The sequence below is a fragment of the Melanostigma gelatinosum genome (assembly GCF_949748355.1).
Source record: "Melanostigma gelatinosum genome assembly, chromosome: 13".
Classification (NCBI taxonomy): Eukaryota; Metazoa; Chordata; class Actinopteri; order Perciformes; family Zoarcidae; genus Melanostigma; species Melanostigma gelatinosum.
The window spans coordinates 4120190-4132074 of record NC_136646.1 but is presented as its reverse complement, the minus strand read 5'-3'; positions in this window follow the sequence as shown (position 1 = coordinate 4132074).

Genomic DNA, 11885 nt, shown 5'->3' with positions numbered 1-11885 from the left:
ATCACCCCCGTACTCCGATCTCTCCACTGGCTTCCTGTAGCATCTCGGATACACTTCAAAATTCTCACCATCACTTACAGAGCACTTCACGGTCAGGCTCCGACTTATGTAGCTGATCTACTTCGCCCCTATTCACCCGCCCGCACTCTCAGGTCAAATGCTCGAGGTCTTCTGTCAGTCCCACGCACACGATTTAAGACCCGTGGTGACCGAGCCTTTGAGGCAGTGGCCCCGAGGCTCTGGAATGCTCTGCCTGCCACTCTGCGCCTCGCAGATACTGTGGATACTTTTAAAAGCCAGCTAAAAACCCACCTGTTTAGGCTGGCGTTTGTGTAAAAGTAAACCCATGTCCTAGACCTGCTCTTAAAATTTGTTTTACATTTTTATTTTATTTTTATTTTATTCTTTAACATTTTTTATTCACTCTGTGTAGATAATTTATTGACCCTAGGGTCACATTGTGTTTTTTATGCTTTTAAATGTCTGCTCTGTTAAGCACTTTGTGATAGTACTGTCTGTGAAAAGCGCTATATAAATAAAATTCATTCATTCATTCATTCATCTGATCCTCTAGTTCAGGAACTGCAGATTCTTACTATTTATCAATGTTTCTCAAATTTGTGTTTTTATTAACATGAATGAATGCCAATATTAAGTCATAGTCATAGCGCCACCTACTGGCAACCACAGACGTAAGCAGGATTCTATAAATACAGTGGCCCAAATACTGAACTTATTCAAAGTCTTCGTGGGCACACCACCTGAAAGAAGACTTCTTTGATCTAAACATGTGCAAAGGAAATGTTTGGAGAGCAACAATTGGATAACAAAGGTTTTTAAATCGAGCTTGTATGTGGAGCTTTCATTAATATGACACTGAATTGGTTTTGTTTGTTTTGGAGCCAGGCCGTAATGTAAAGTAATGGAATGTGACGTGAACTTTGTTAAATAACATCAAAGTGCACCCAGACTAAGTCATGTTAGAGACTATTCTACATGGGCTCACCTTTTGGCTAAAATGAATTTTATTTTTTTCCACATGAAACTATATATTCTCCTTTCCCTCCTCGACTCTTCCAGCTCTGAGTCTCTCAGCGGTGATTGTCAGACCGACCTGCACAAACAAACAGTCTGCATTTACTTTGACAGTCTGTTATGTTACAAACCCTGAAGTACATTCACACATTTTTGTCGATCTTTACAGGCTTACATTTATGAATGTATTCGGAGCTACACTCAAAACATGCCAGGATTATGACCCGGCTACGCCGCTGGTCCAAGTAGCAGATACTGTCTAACTCCTGCATGCAGTTTCTGATGGTCACAGAAATGCATAGCCACGTCCACCAGAGTCCTGCCAGTACCCTCGACTTAAGCAGAGGTGCAAGGGCCCGATTAATGCTGCTTGCAGCTTTCAATTACTTCATGTTCAATAATTATATGTAAACTGTGATTTAGATGTATGATGTGATATGCGAGGGGCGGCTGTGGCTATGTGGTAGAGCAGGGTTGTCATTCAATCAGATGATTGGAGGTTCGATCTCCGGCTCCACTAGTCCATGTTGATGTGTCCTTGGGCAAGACACTTAACCCCAAATGGCTCCTGTGGGCTGTTTAAGTTTAAGTTCCTGCGGTGTATGAATGGGTGTGAATGGTTGAATGATGTCATATGTAGTGTTACAGATGACAATGATGACATGATGTAGTGTTACAGAGTGTTAGATCCTGGGGTACTTCTGGCCCGATACGGGGCTACTTACTGACTCAGCTCTCTATTAAAAGATTGTCGAGCTGGTGTTCTTGCGAGGGAACTCGCCTGGCTCTTCTAACTGCCGTTACTCCCGACGTCTACCCTGCTTCCTCCGGTCTGAGTGCACTCGGTCGAGGGGCCACCCTGACCCCGGGCGCTCCTACCAGTCGCGTCGGTTATGGCAGCTTCCCTCTTCTGGATCCGTGCTCTTGGTAAATGCCAGGTTAGGTTTTAACGGCTAGGATTACTTCTAAAACCGTAAGGGATTGTTAAGTGGATTCGGTCTTCTAGGATAACCTTACAGAACTCAGTTGTTAGACATACAATGGATTTAACTTTTTACTGCCACGAGGAACTTTTACTACTTGAGCAAATAAATGCACTTGAGAATTTTACTTTAAATGCAGATTAGATATTTATTGCAGGTTATATTTAGTTAGTTTGCAAGGGTTAAGCTACAGCTCACATAAAATGTCACTACACTTGATTCGTTACTTTAATTTTCTTCTTAGGTTATACTCATTGGTTTTTAGATGCCGAGACGGCTCGGTTGGAGCTGGATTACCAAAGGTGCGATGAAAAGGTTCTTTTGGAGTTGTTAGGAGCGATGGTCCGGCCGGACCCTCGGACTCCTCCTGCTCTTTGCAGCGGAGTTCGGCCAACAGTCCACAAGGCTCTGTACAAAGTCTTTCTAGGGCGGCGCCGTTCCTCCGTTGTTCAGTTGTTAAAGTCGAGCAGTGGGGAGAGGAAAATCTCCGTCTTCCAATTCTTTGTCCACGGACAGCGGTCTTCTTTCTGTGAACCGAGACGAAGTCCTCGAATACTTCAGTTGCAATCGTCCGTATCTTATTCTCAGAGCGTCTGGACGGCTCGTGTAGAAATCCCAGTTCGGGGCTTGCAAGCGTCTCCTTTTATCCTTGATTTGGGCTATCTGTTCTCCCCCCACCTATCCTGAACACATGATTTTCACCCCACCTTTTTGTGTGTGCGTTTGTCTCCGGAAAGCACCAGACTGTTCGTTTTGCTTCTATGAGTCATCTCTTGCAACAGAATTCCATGTCCCATGACTGTTTTCCTAACTTACGCCCAAAAACATCTGTTCCTGACTCACTCGGTCTGCTGACACCCTATGACACACTTTTTCCACATCTCAGCTCCGGTACACAGAACATTATTAGAATCAGTTTTTACATTTATTAAATCACTCTATGCATTAAACATTTGTTATGTAATGATCATAAACCTTATCTTTCGATTATACTTTAACTATTGATTTCTGAGTATATGCGTCGTGCTTGATATCCTGTCTTTCCCCTGAACTGAATGCATGTATCCAAGGCGGCTTTCTCTGTGAGCTCAACTCTTCTTGACAAGAGCTTTGAGTGGTCAGAAGACTAGAAAAGAGAGAAACAACTACAGTCCACTTACCATTTCGGCACATGCCTGAGGGTTGGCGCGAGGTTATAAAATAACATGGCTTAAAAAAATCAATCACTGGTAATTTTACATAATACATTGTAATTACATAATAGAATGAGTCACTGACCCCAGGCTGAAATAATCAAATTGTTATGGCATTATGTTGTTGCTGCATTACTTTGTTCTTGTGTCTGTATGTCTGCCTGTCTGTGTGTTACATCTGGTAACACACAACAGACCAAAGACGGTGAACACTGCAGCTACAGAACACAATCTGCTCATAGGACTACAGGTACTGCTGGGGAAAGACCAGGGCAACTCACAGGCTTAGGTGATGCACACACATGAGAATGAATCACTCAGAGAATGAATCACTCAATCCAGTGTTGACTCAACAAAGGAGTTGGGTTCACTATATGATGAATAATGAGGTCATACTGAGAACATACAGGGGAAATGTCATGAACTGAGGAGCTATGTGATGTCACTCGCAGGTTTCCGAGGGTACTGTCCGAAGCTGGCAGTTTGTGCTTACAGTGGCTGCTATTTCAGGTACAAAAATCAGAAAATCCTAATTTGGGCAAAGAGGAGAGCGAGCCTGAATGGAAATGAGGTGTCACAAGGCTGGCGACCAGCAAAGCTAACTGCCTGTACAACATGCTTCTTTATAAACCTGAATGTCCCCTTAACCCTCTAACACCCAGGAAGGTTGCCGCACTCTGATGTGCATTATACCTGATTCATTTAGCAATAAGGCATTCGAAGACATTGTTGCTTCTTGTGGCCTTACATTTTGGGAGAGTAGCTGGTTCTGCAGTGACTGCAGTCCAGCCTTCTTAGTTGGAGACCAGAGTTTCATGCATTTTAGGTATATTTTTTAGATCTCCATCAACGTCAGGCCAATAGCCTGTCTGCCCCCAAATTTTTTATACTGTAGCTGTATAGCAACAAATAAATATTCTGATATGACAATCATGAATTCAGAATGTTATTTTCAAATGGCATAGGTGCACATTTAACTCTGACCTATAGGTGTAAGAGATAAAATGTTTCTGGCATAAATGACTGCTGCTGCTGATTTGAGCAAGTGCATATTTTCAAACAACTGAAGCTGTGATTGTAATTGGAACTCACATAGTCAATTACAATTTTGCAGTGAAATCTCCTCTTCTATAGCTCCATATACGGTATGCCTACTTTCATGTTATTTGACCGAACTAAAGTTGTTTAGTTAATATTTACTGGGCTTTCTGGATGCTTTCGTCTGAACTATTAAGCTGTCAAAAATAGTTGATGAAAAACAGAGTGAGAAGTCTCAACAGTCAGTTGAAAGTAAAGAACCAGCTTCCTGTGGATGGTGAATTGTGGTTGGAGCTTAATCACGACTGATAAAATATAAAAGAAAGCCGGTGTTACAAACTGGGCTCTGCTTAAGAATACAGGTTTAACCATCTCTGAGCCTAACATGTTGATTTTACAAAAAGAAGGTCGAGACACACACACACACCTGTCTACATCGATGAAGCTGAGGAGGAGACAGTGAACAGCTTTTAGTTCCTGGAACCAGCATCACAAACAACCTGACGTGGTCCTCACACATCTTCATCCTGGTGAAGGAAGCTCAGAAACAGCTGATTTCTTAAGGAAACTTAAGTTCTTGTTAACTTTTACAGAGGAGCAATAGAAAGCATTCTGACTGGAAACACTACAAACTGGCATGGGATGTGTCGAGCACAGCACAGGAGGCTCTCCAGCCGGTGATGAAGACTCCCCAGAACATCACTGGCACCCATCCACCAAGCATCAGTGATGTCGGGGAGAAGCGGAGCCTGCAAAGAGCTCAAAGGACTAAACCCACCCAGCTACATGTTCACCTACTGCTGTCTGGAGAGAGGTACAGAAGTATCAGCTGCAGAACCACCAGACTTCAGACCAGCTTCTTTTATCTGGCTGTAGTCATTGTGGCGGCGGGCATGGTCGGTGCTCCGCTGCAGGGGAGACATGTGGTCCAAGGTAACAGCGCCAGGGTGAGTTGAACTGGCACAGCTGTAACCTGTTAAGCAGCAGTAGGCTGGAGCTCTGGTGGCCGATGACACTCAGAGAGGACACAGAGAGGAACACCAGCCCGGGAGAAGCGGGCTGGATTGTGGATGTTGAACGAAGGGCCGGGCAGCACGAGAGAGTGCACTGCAGTTTGCGTTGTCTGTTTGTAATAGAGTACGTTTGCGTGAACATTAACTGCTGAAGACTGTGTTTGTGTTGAGGAGGAACCGCGAGTAGCAGTGAGTTGGCTACAGACATATCATGTTTTTTTCTTATGTAGCAAAATGGGACTACAAACTGCATTTTGTTGCACAACTCTGTTGAACGATGATAATATATGAACCTCATAACCTTGTAACTTTGAGTTGACTATCCCTGAGGTGGGAAACTCTGAGTTTTCAGTTCCAGAGAAGCTGATCAGAGTTTGTTCAGTCAACTCTGAGTTAGTTGATTTGTTAGTCTTGTGCATGGTGAATGAAAATATCCATAATCAAACAAGCTCCAATACCACGATTGCCTTATATAACATGTAAATATAAGGCAAAGCCTCCATTTAAATTCAGTGGATGTAGAGATGATGCTTATACATGGACTGTGCACATTTATCTTTAAAAAAGCACCTGAGTGTTAAATGTAAGTTGGGTAATACAATCAAGTTATATTCAGTATTGTCCATTCATTTATCATTTACCAGACTATGAAGTGGGGGAATTTGACAGTGTAATAAGCGTTAGTCTACTATACATTTTAGATATATTTTATCAGCTTTAATCTGACACAGGAGCCAACTGAAGATGAAAAGTATGAAGACTAAATCATTGATATTAATAAAAGTATTAATATCACCAGGAATTGTAACGTATATTAACCATAACGGGGCAGCACCCTGGAATCAGGGACCAACAACCAAACTGTGGATTAAGTCTCAAAATTGGGGTTCACTCACAATATCCAGTCAAAGTACGATTCCACATTCAGAGTGAACAGTCAAGGTTTGAATTTGAGCACAGGCCACGATATCCAGCTATCATCACAATACACATGCACAAAGTAATAAAAGAAAGTTAATTTATCTCTAACAATACTGATCAAAGTCAATAATATTTTAAACCAACAAACAACTACTATACAATTACAAGCATACTACCGCAAAGCAACAAACAATCACGAGGTGTGTGTGTGTGTGTGTGTGTGTGTGTTGTAAGGGGAAGACAGAGAAAAATCAGTAAGTCAGAGTGTTATAAAATAATTGGAGATAAAACTTAGCTGAATTTCAGGAGCAGGACCACACCTCAGCCACTCGCCCACTTCCGGCCACACTCCTATAACTACCTACCCACTCTAATGCCGTGTTCACACCGGTCGCGTTGATTTTTTGACGCACTGCAAAAAAGCGTCCAACGCACTGCACAATCGCGTCCAACGCGCCGCCGGTCGTGTTCACACCAGACGCCGCAAAATCTCGTAACGCCGGAGAGGGGGCGTGGTTTATCGTCCTGGAAGCCTCAATCTGGCCGCCATTGTTTTCCGCCGTCAACCGGAGGAATAAGGACAATTTCTGCTCTGTACGTGTTGTGGAAGTCCCTCAAACGTCGGAATGCCAAACGCCGTCGTCTCTGGGTCCATAACAGCATCCGTAGGCGCACACAGCTCGGTGAATTTCACAGACTTCTCCAGGAACTACGTCTGGATGACTGCCGCTTCCAGCGCTACATGAGGCTAACCATTAGCCAGTTTGATGACCTAATGGCTCGGGTCGGTCCCAGGATTTGTCGACTGGACACCTACTACAGGCGTTCCATCTCAGCTGCGGAGCGCCTGTCCGTCTGTCTCCGGTGAGTGGCAGTTCCATAAAATGAATTAATGAAATAAGTTCAGGCTTTGTCGGTCCACAACAGGGCAAGGAAGCCACTTTAACATAGTTTTTCTGAATGGAGTTTGGATCCATGATGGATCCGAAGTCCGACAATACTCAAAATAACGTAATCTTACGAAAATCACCAGCATTTAAGATGTTTATTATTCATGACAGCAGCTGTGCAGTCATATCAATACAAAACGACTTCTATTAGCAGCTACAGTATGTTCAATAACTCTGTTAAATTGAATGTTCTTCTGTGCTGCAGATATCTTTAGGACCATCGCAAACAGCTTCCGTGTTGGGGTCTCCACTGTCTCCGGTATTATCTCAGATGTTGCCACAGCTATTTGGGACTGCCTTGTGGAGGAGTTCATGGCTGTGCCCACCACAGAGGAGTGGAGATCAATTGCTGTGCAGTTTGAGGAGCGGTGGAATTTTCCTCTCTGCTGTGGAGCACTGGATGGAAAGCATGTTGTCCTCAAAGCCCCTGCTAATTCCAGATCTTCCCATGGCAAGACACCGTGTAATGCCCAAGCACATCCAAAACGGCTCTTTTAAGAGCCACCCACACATTACTACTGAGCAAACTTCCTGCAATGTTACTTAATATATGTTGTAGCAGTGTGTCCTTCACTATATATATATATATATATATATATATATATATATATATATAGTTGTATCCTTAAGTTTTCTTGTAAAACTACAATAAAGAACATGGACAAAGTAACATGAAATGAAGTGCATTGATTTATTGAAAATGTATAGAAAAACATATACAAAAAACAAACTAATTGTTACAAAATACAAACTAATTGTTTTTTTTTTATTCCTGGTTCGTTCCCTGGAAAGATTGTCCCCCAGATGTCTAATCCAAATGTTCCAAATTCAGCACCACAGTGCTGGCATCATAAATTAATTTGTGAAATTGCAATTTTATATATTCCTTTTGCTGGCGTGGCAATCTTGCCAGGGAAGGAACCAGGCTCCTCATGAAGAGTTCATCCTCAGATTGTGGTGGAGCTGGTGGAGCAGGGGTGTCTCTTTCCAATGCCTGCAGAAGGCGCTTCTCTATCTCCTGCTGCTTCTCGATCCCTGTTGGCCTTTTTGGGGCCCTTCTCTTTCCTGTATGACATGGAAACAACATATTTCGTGAAACTATTGCATCCCATCACTACAATAGCTTGTAAAGTAAATATTTGTAATTGTGAAAAACATACCATGAATGCATAAATTGTATTCATACAAAAAAATACAATCCAACTTTTGTGATGTACATACCCATGGGTGGAGCAGGAGCGGGAGGAGCAGCAGGAGGAGGAGGAGGAGGAGCAGCACCTTGAGGTTCTTCCTCACCGTCCTCTGATGACCAATCTGTTTCATCTTTGAACATCAACAATAAAACAATTTTATGACTCAAAAGTGCTGCTTTAATTAAATAGTAATTTGCCTTCAAAGCTATGACAGTATAGTGGTTTAAGATCCGGAGCCCAGGGTTCAAAGCTCCTTTATTATAACTTATTTTTGCTCATGAAACATTTTTTTTAATAAGTATGAAGACTATACAGAACCAGGCTTTGCCAAATGAAAAAAACAAACCTCTTGCACTGCTTTGGCCTGTCGTTACTACTTCAGCTGTAGTAATATTTTCTGTATGACTTAACTATGCTGTGCTTTTGTGTCTTCACTTCAACAAACCTCTCCTGTCAATCTCAGATGGCCCTGTTGCTGCCTCTGACATGTCGTCCTGGTCTGGTCCTGCATCTGTGAAGTAGTCTGCGGTACTGTCTCCCTCGACCCTCCCCATGTTACCGCTACTCTCCCTGGGAGTCACGAAGGGGTTGAGGAAAGACAGAACCGCAGAGTACTTCCATTTCTTTGATGGCCCTGCTCCTGAGCCACTCTTTCTCTCTGTCTCCTCTCTCCTCTTTCTCAAATAGGTGTCCCTGAGAGTCTTCCACTTCCGTCGGCAAATCTCATCTGACAAGGAACGCACGTATTTAGTGTGAAAGCCGGTGGTTGGGCTAGCTTTCATGCTAACATGGTTCATATAGCTAGTTAGTAAATTACAACCGATAGCTAGAATCAAGTAACAAAGACATAATAACTTACCAGGTTGTCCGACGTCCTCACTTACTTTCCTCCATGCCATATCCTTTTTAGTTCGGTCGCGGTAGAGATACGACGACGTATCGTAGAGCTCGGGGAAGCCACAAACCGCCACTATTAATTTGTCCTCCATTGTTGTTTGCGATTCAGCACCGGCAGGAGCTACGGCACTGATGACGGGGGCAGCAACTCAACGCTGATAGGCTATCGCGCCACAGCGTCACGCGATTATGTCGCTGAAGTTGAAAAATTTCAACTCGCGCGTTGGCGATTTTGCGGCGTCCAACGCGTCCACCGCGTCCACCGCACTGCAATAACGCGTCCAACGCGGCGCGCCATCGCAAAATCGCGGCGCCCCAGTCTCATGGCGTCTGTGCATAGACTTTGTATGTAATCTCGACGCGCGTCAAAAAATCAACGCGACCGGTGTGAACACGGCATAAGCCTCGGCACACTCGCGTTTCCTGCACCCCACCCTCCCTCCCTCTTGTTAATGGTTATCTCCCCCCATAGTCATCATGCTCCTATCCCATGGAGATCGTGGGGGTCTGCAAGGCCCGGGAGCCGCAGTTGATCCTCAGCTAAGCCTCTCCCAAACCGCATCAGGCCAAATCTCCACCAACCATTCCTCACACTCCAAACAACCGACGAAGGCTCGCTCCGGCCGAGGTGGGGGCCTAAGCTCGTGAACTTCCACTTGCAGAAGGACACGCAGCGGTTTTATTCTGAGCTGAGCGTGACTTGAATCTGTGTAGTATTGAAATGTGAAGGACAGAGGGCAAAAACCATTGTTCAAATGACTGACTGACGGCGCATGAAAGCTGTAACTTGAAATAGTCGTTGGTAACAAACTAACATCAACCGAGGATTTTGATTTTGACTTACAGTAACGTTAAACCGCTTTGATACAGACTGAGTCAAAGAGGAAATGAAACAGTGTGCCTGTAAGAGGTGATGGAGAGAAACTCAGGGTTTGTAAAGATAACCTGCCGCAAGCAGAGTCTGTTACTAAGGCAACTGACCCAGAGTTTAAGTAACCTCTCTTTCTGGAACTGGAAAACCAGATTTGAATTCATCTCAGGGTTAATAACTAACTCAGAGTTTACACTAATCCTTCTTTCCGGGCTCTGGAGGCGGTGTTTGGAAGACGTTGGTGTTTACCAGGTAGGGGGGTACTCATGAATGAGCTACATAATGGGAAGCATAGTATCGGTGGACCACGGAACGCATCTCCACAAGTGTGGGCCTTATTTCAAGGGGTGTGGAGGTAATATTCATTAAAACAGACATTTGCCTGTATTAAAGATCTAGTCCTGTATTACTGATGTATTGCGTAACCTCACAGAAGACTTCTTTAGTCCAGCCAGGCGCCAGGATTAAGTGAATGTTGTGGAGGAATCAGAATCAGAAACGGTTTATTCACCAAATGTACAATGTCCTCAGGAAGTTGACTCAGTGATATTAAAAGGTAAACATATTAAAAGGTTACCTTAAAAGTGTAAAGAAAAATTTATACAATAATTATGCACGGTTAAGAATGATAAAATGCTCCACTCAACTGTTCATGTCATGTCAAGTGTTGCACATATTGTACTGTCCACAGTAGAGGGTTGTACACCATACAGTGTGTGTGAGTGTGTGTGTGAGGGGATGAGGGAAGAAGGGGGATTAGGCGACAATGCGTACCTGGCTGTCGGGGGATGAAAGGGGGGGACTAGGAGGAGTTATTGAGGAAAGTTATGGCTTCGAGAAATAACTGCTCAGACGTCTGGTGGTCATGGTGCTGATGGAGGACAACCTGAGGCCGGATGAGAGCTCTCTGAAGAGGCAGTGAGCGGGCTGAGATAGGCCAGCCACGATCCTACTGGCCCGCTCCTTCCTGGCTTGTGGGCTTACCTGCTGCGTCCTGTCTGTCAGGAAGTTTGTGATCCACTGACAGGTGGAGGATGGCACAGTGAGCTGGGAGAGTTTAGGTGGATGTATTTCCAGGATGATGGTGTTGAACGCAGAGCTGAAGTCCACAAACAGAACCCTTGCGTATGGCCCTGGGGGGTCGAGGTGTTGCAGCATGTAATGCAGACCCATGTTGACTACATCATCCACCGACCTGTTTGCCCGGTAGGCAAACTGCAGGGGTCCAGCAGGGGTCCTGTGATGTTCTTCAGGTGGGTCAACACCATTCTCTCAAAGGATTTCATGACCACAGACGTCAGGGCGACGGCCCTGTAGACATTTAATCCTGTGATGGAGGATTTCTTGGGGACCGGGATGATGGTGCAGCGTTTGCAGCAGGAGGGGACTTCACAGAGCTCCAGTGATCGGTTAAAGATCTGCGTGAAGATGCGGGCCAGCTGGTCAGCGCAGACTTTCTGGCAGGAGGGTGACACACCATCTAGGCCTGGTGCCATCCTTGTCTTCTGCCTGTTTTCACACATCTTTACTTTTTCCCCTGTGTGGATCAGCCACTGTTATGTGTTATGTTCATTCATGCAAACATCTAAAACCCGAGGTGCAACAACAACTTGGTTCCATGTTGTAAATGCAACACATTGCACACACAAGTAGGCTACAGGCAACACAACCCCTCCACCAGGTTTCTCCTGAACTTGTCTTGCGATCTCATTGGCTGTGGCCCCCGACCCGACCGAGTCCCTGACAGATGGGTCTGCGATGCACCAGCCAGCCTCTTGGCTTGTGCCTTTG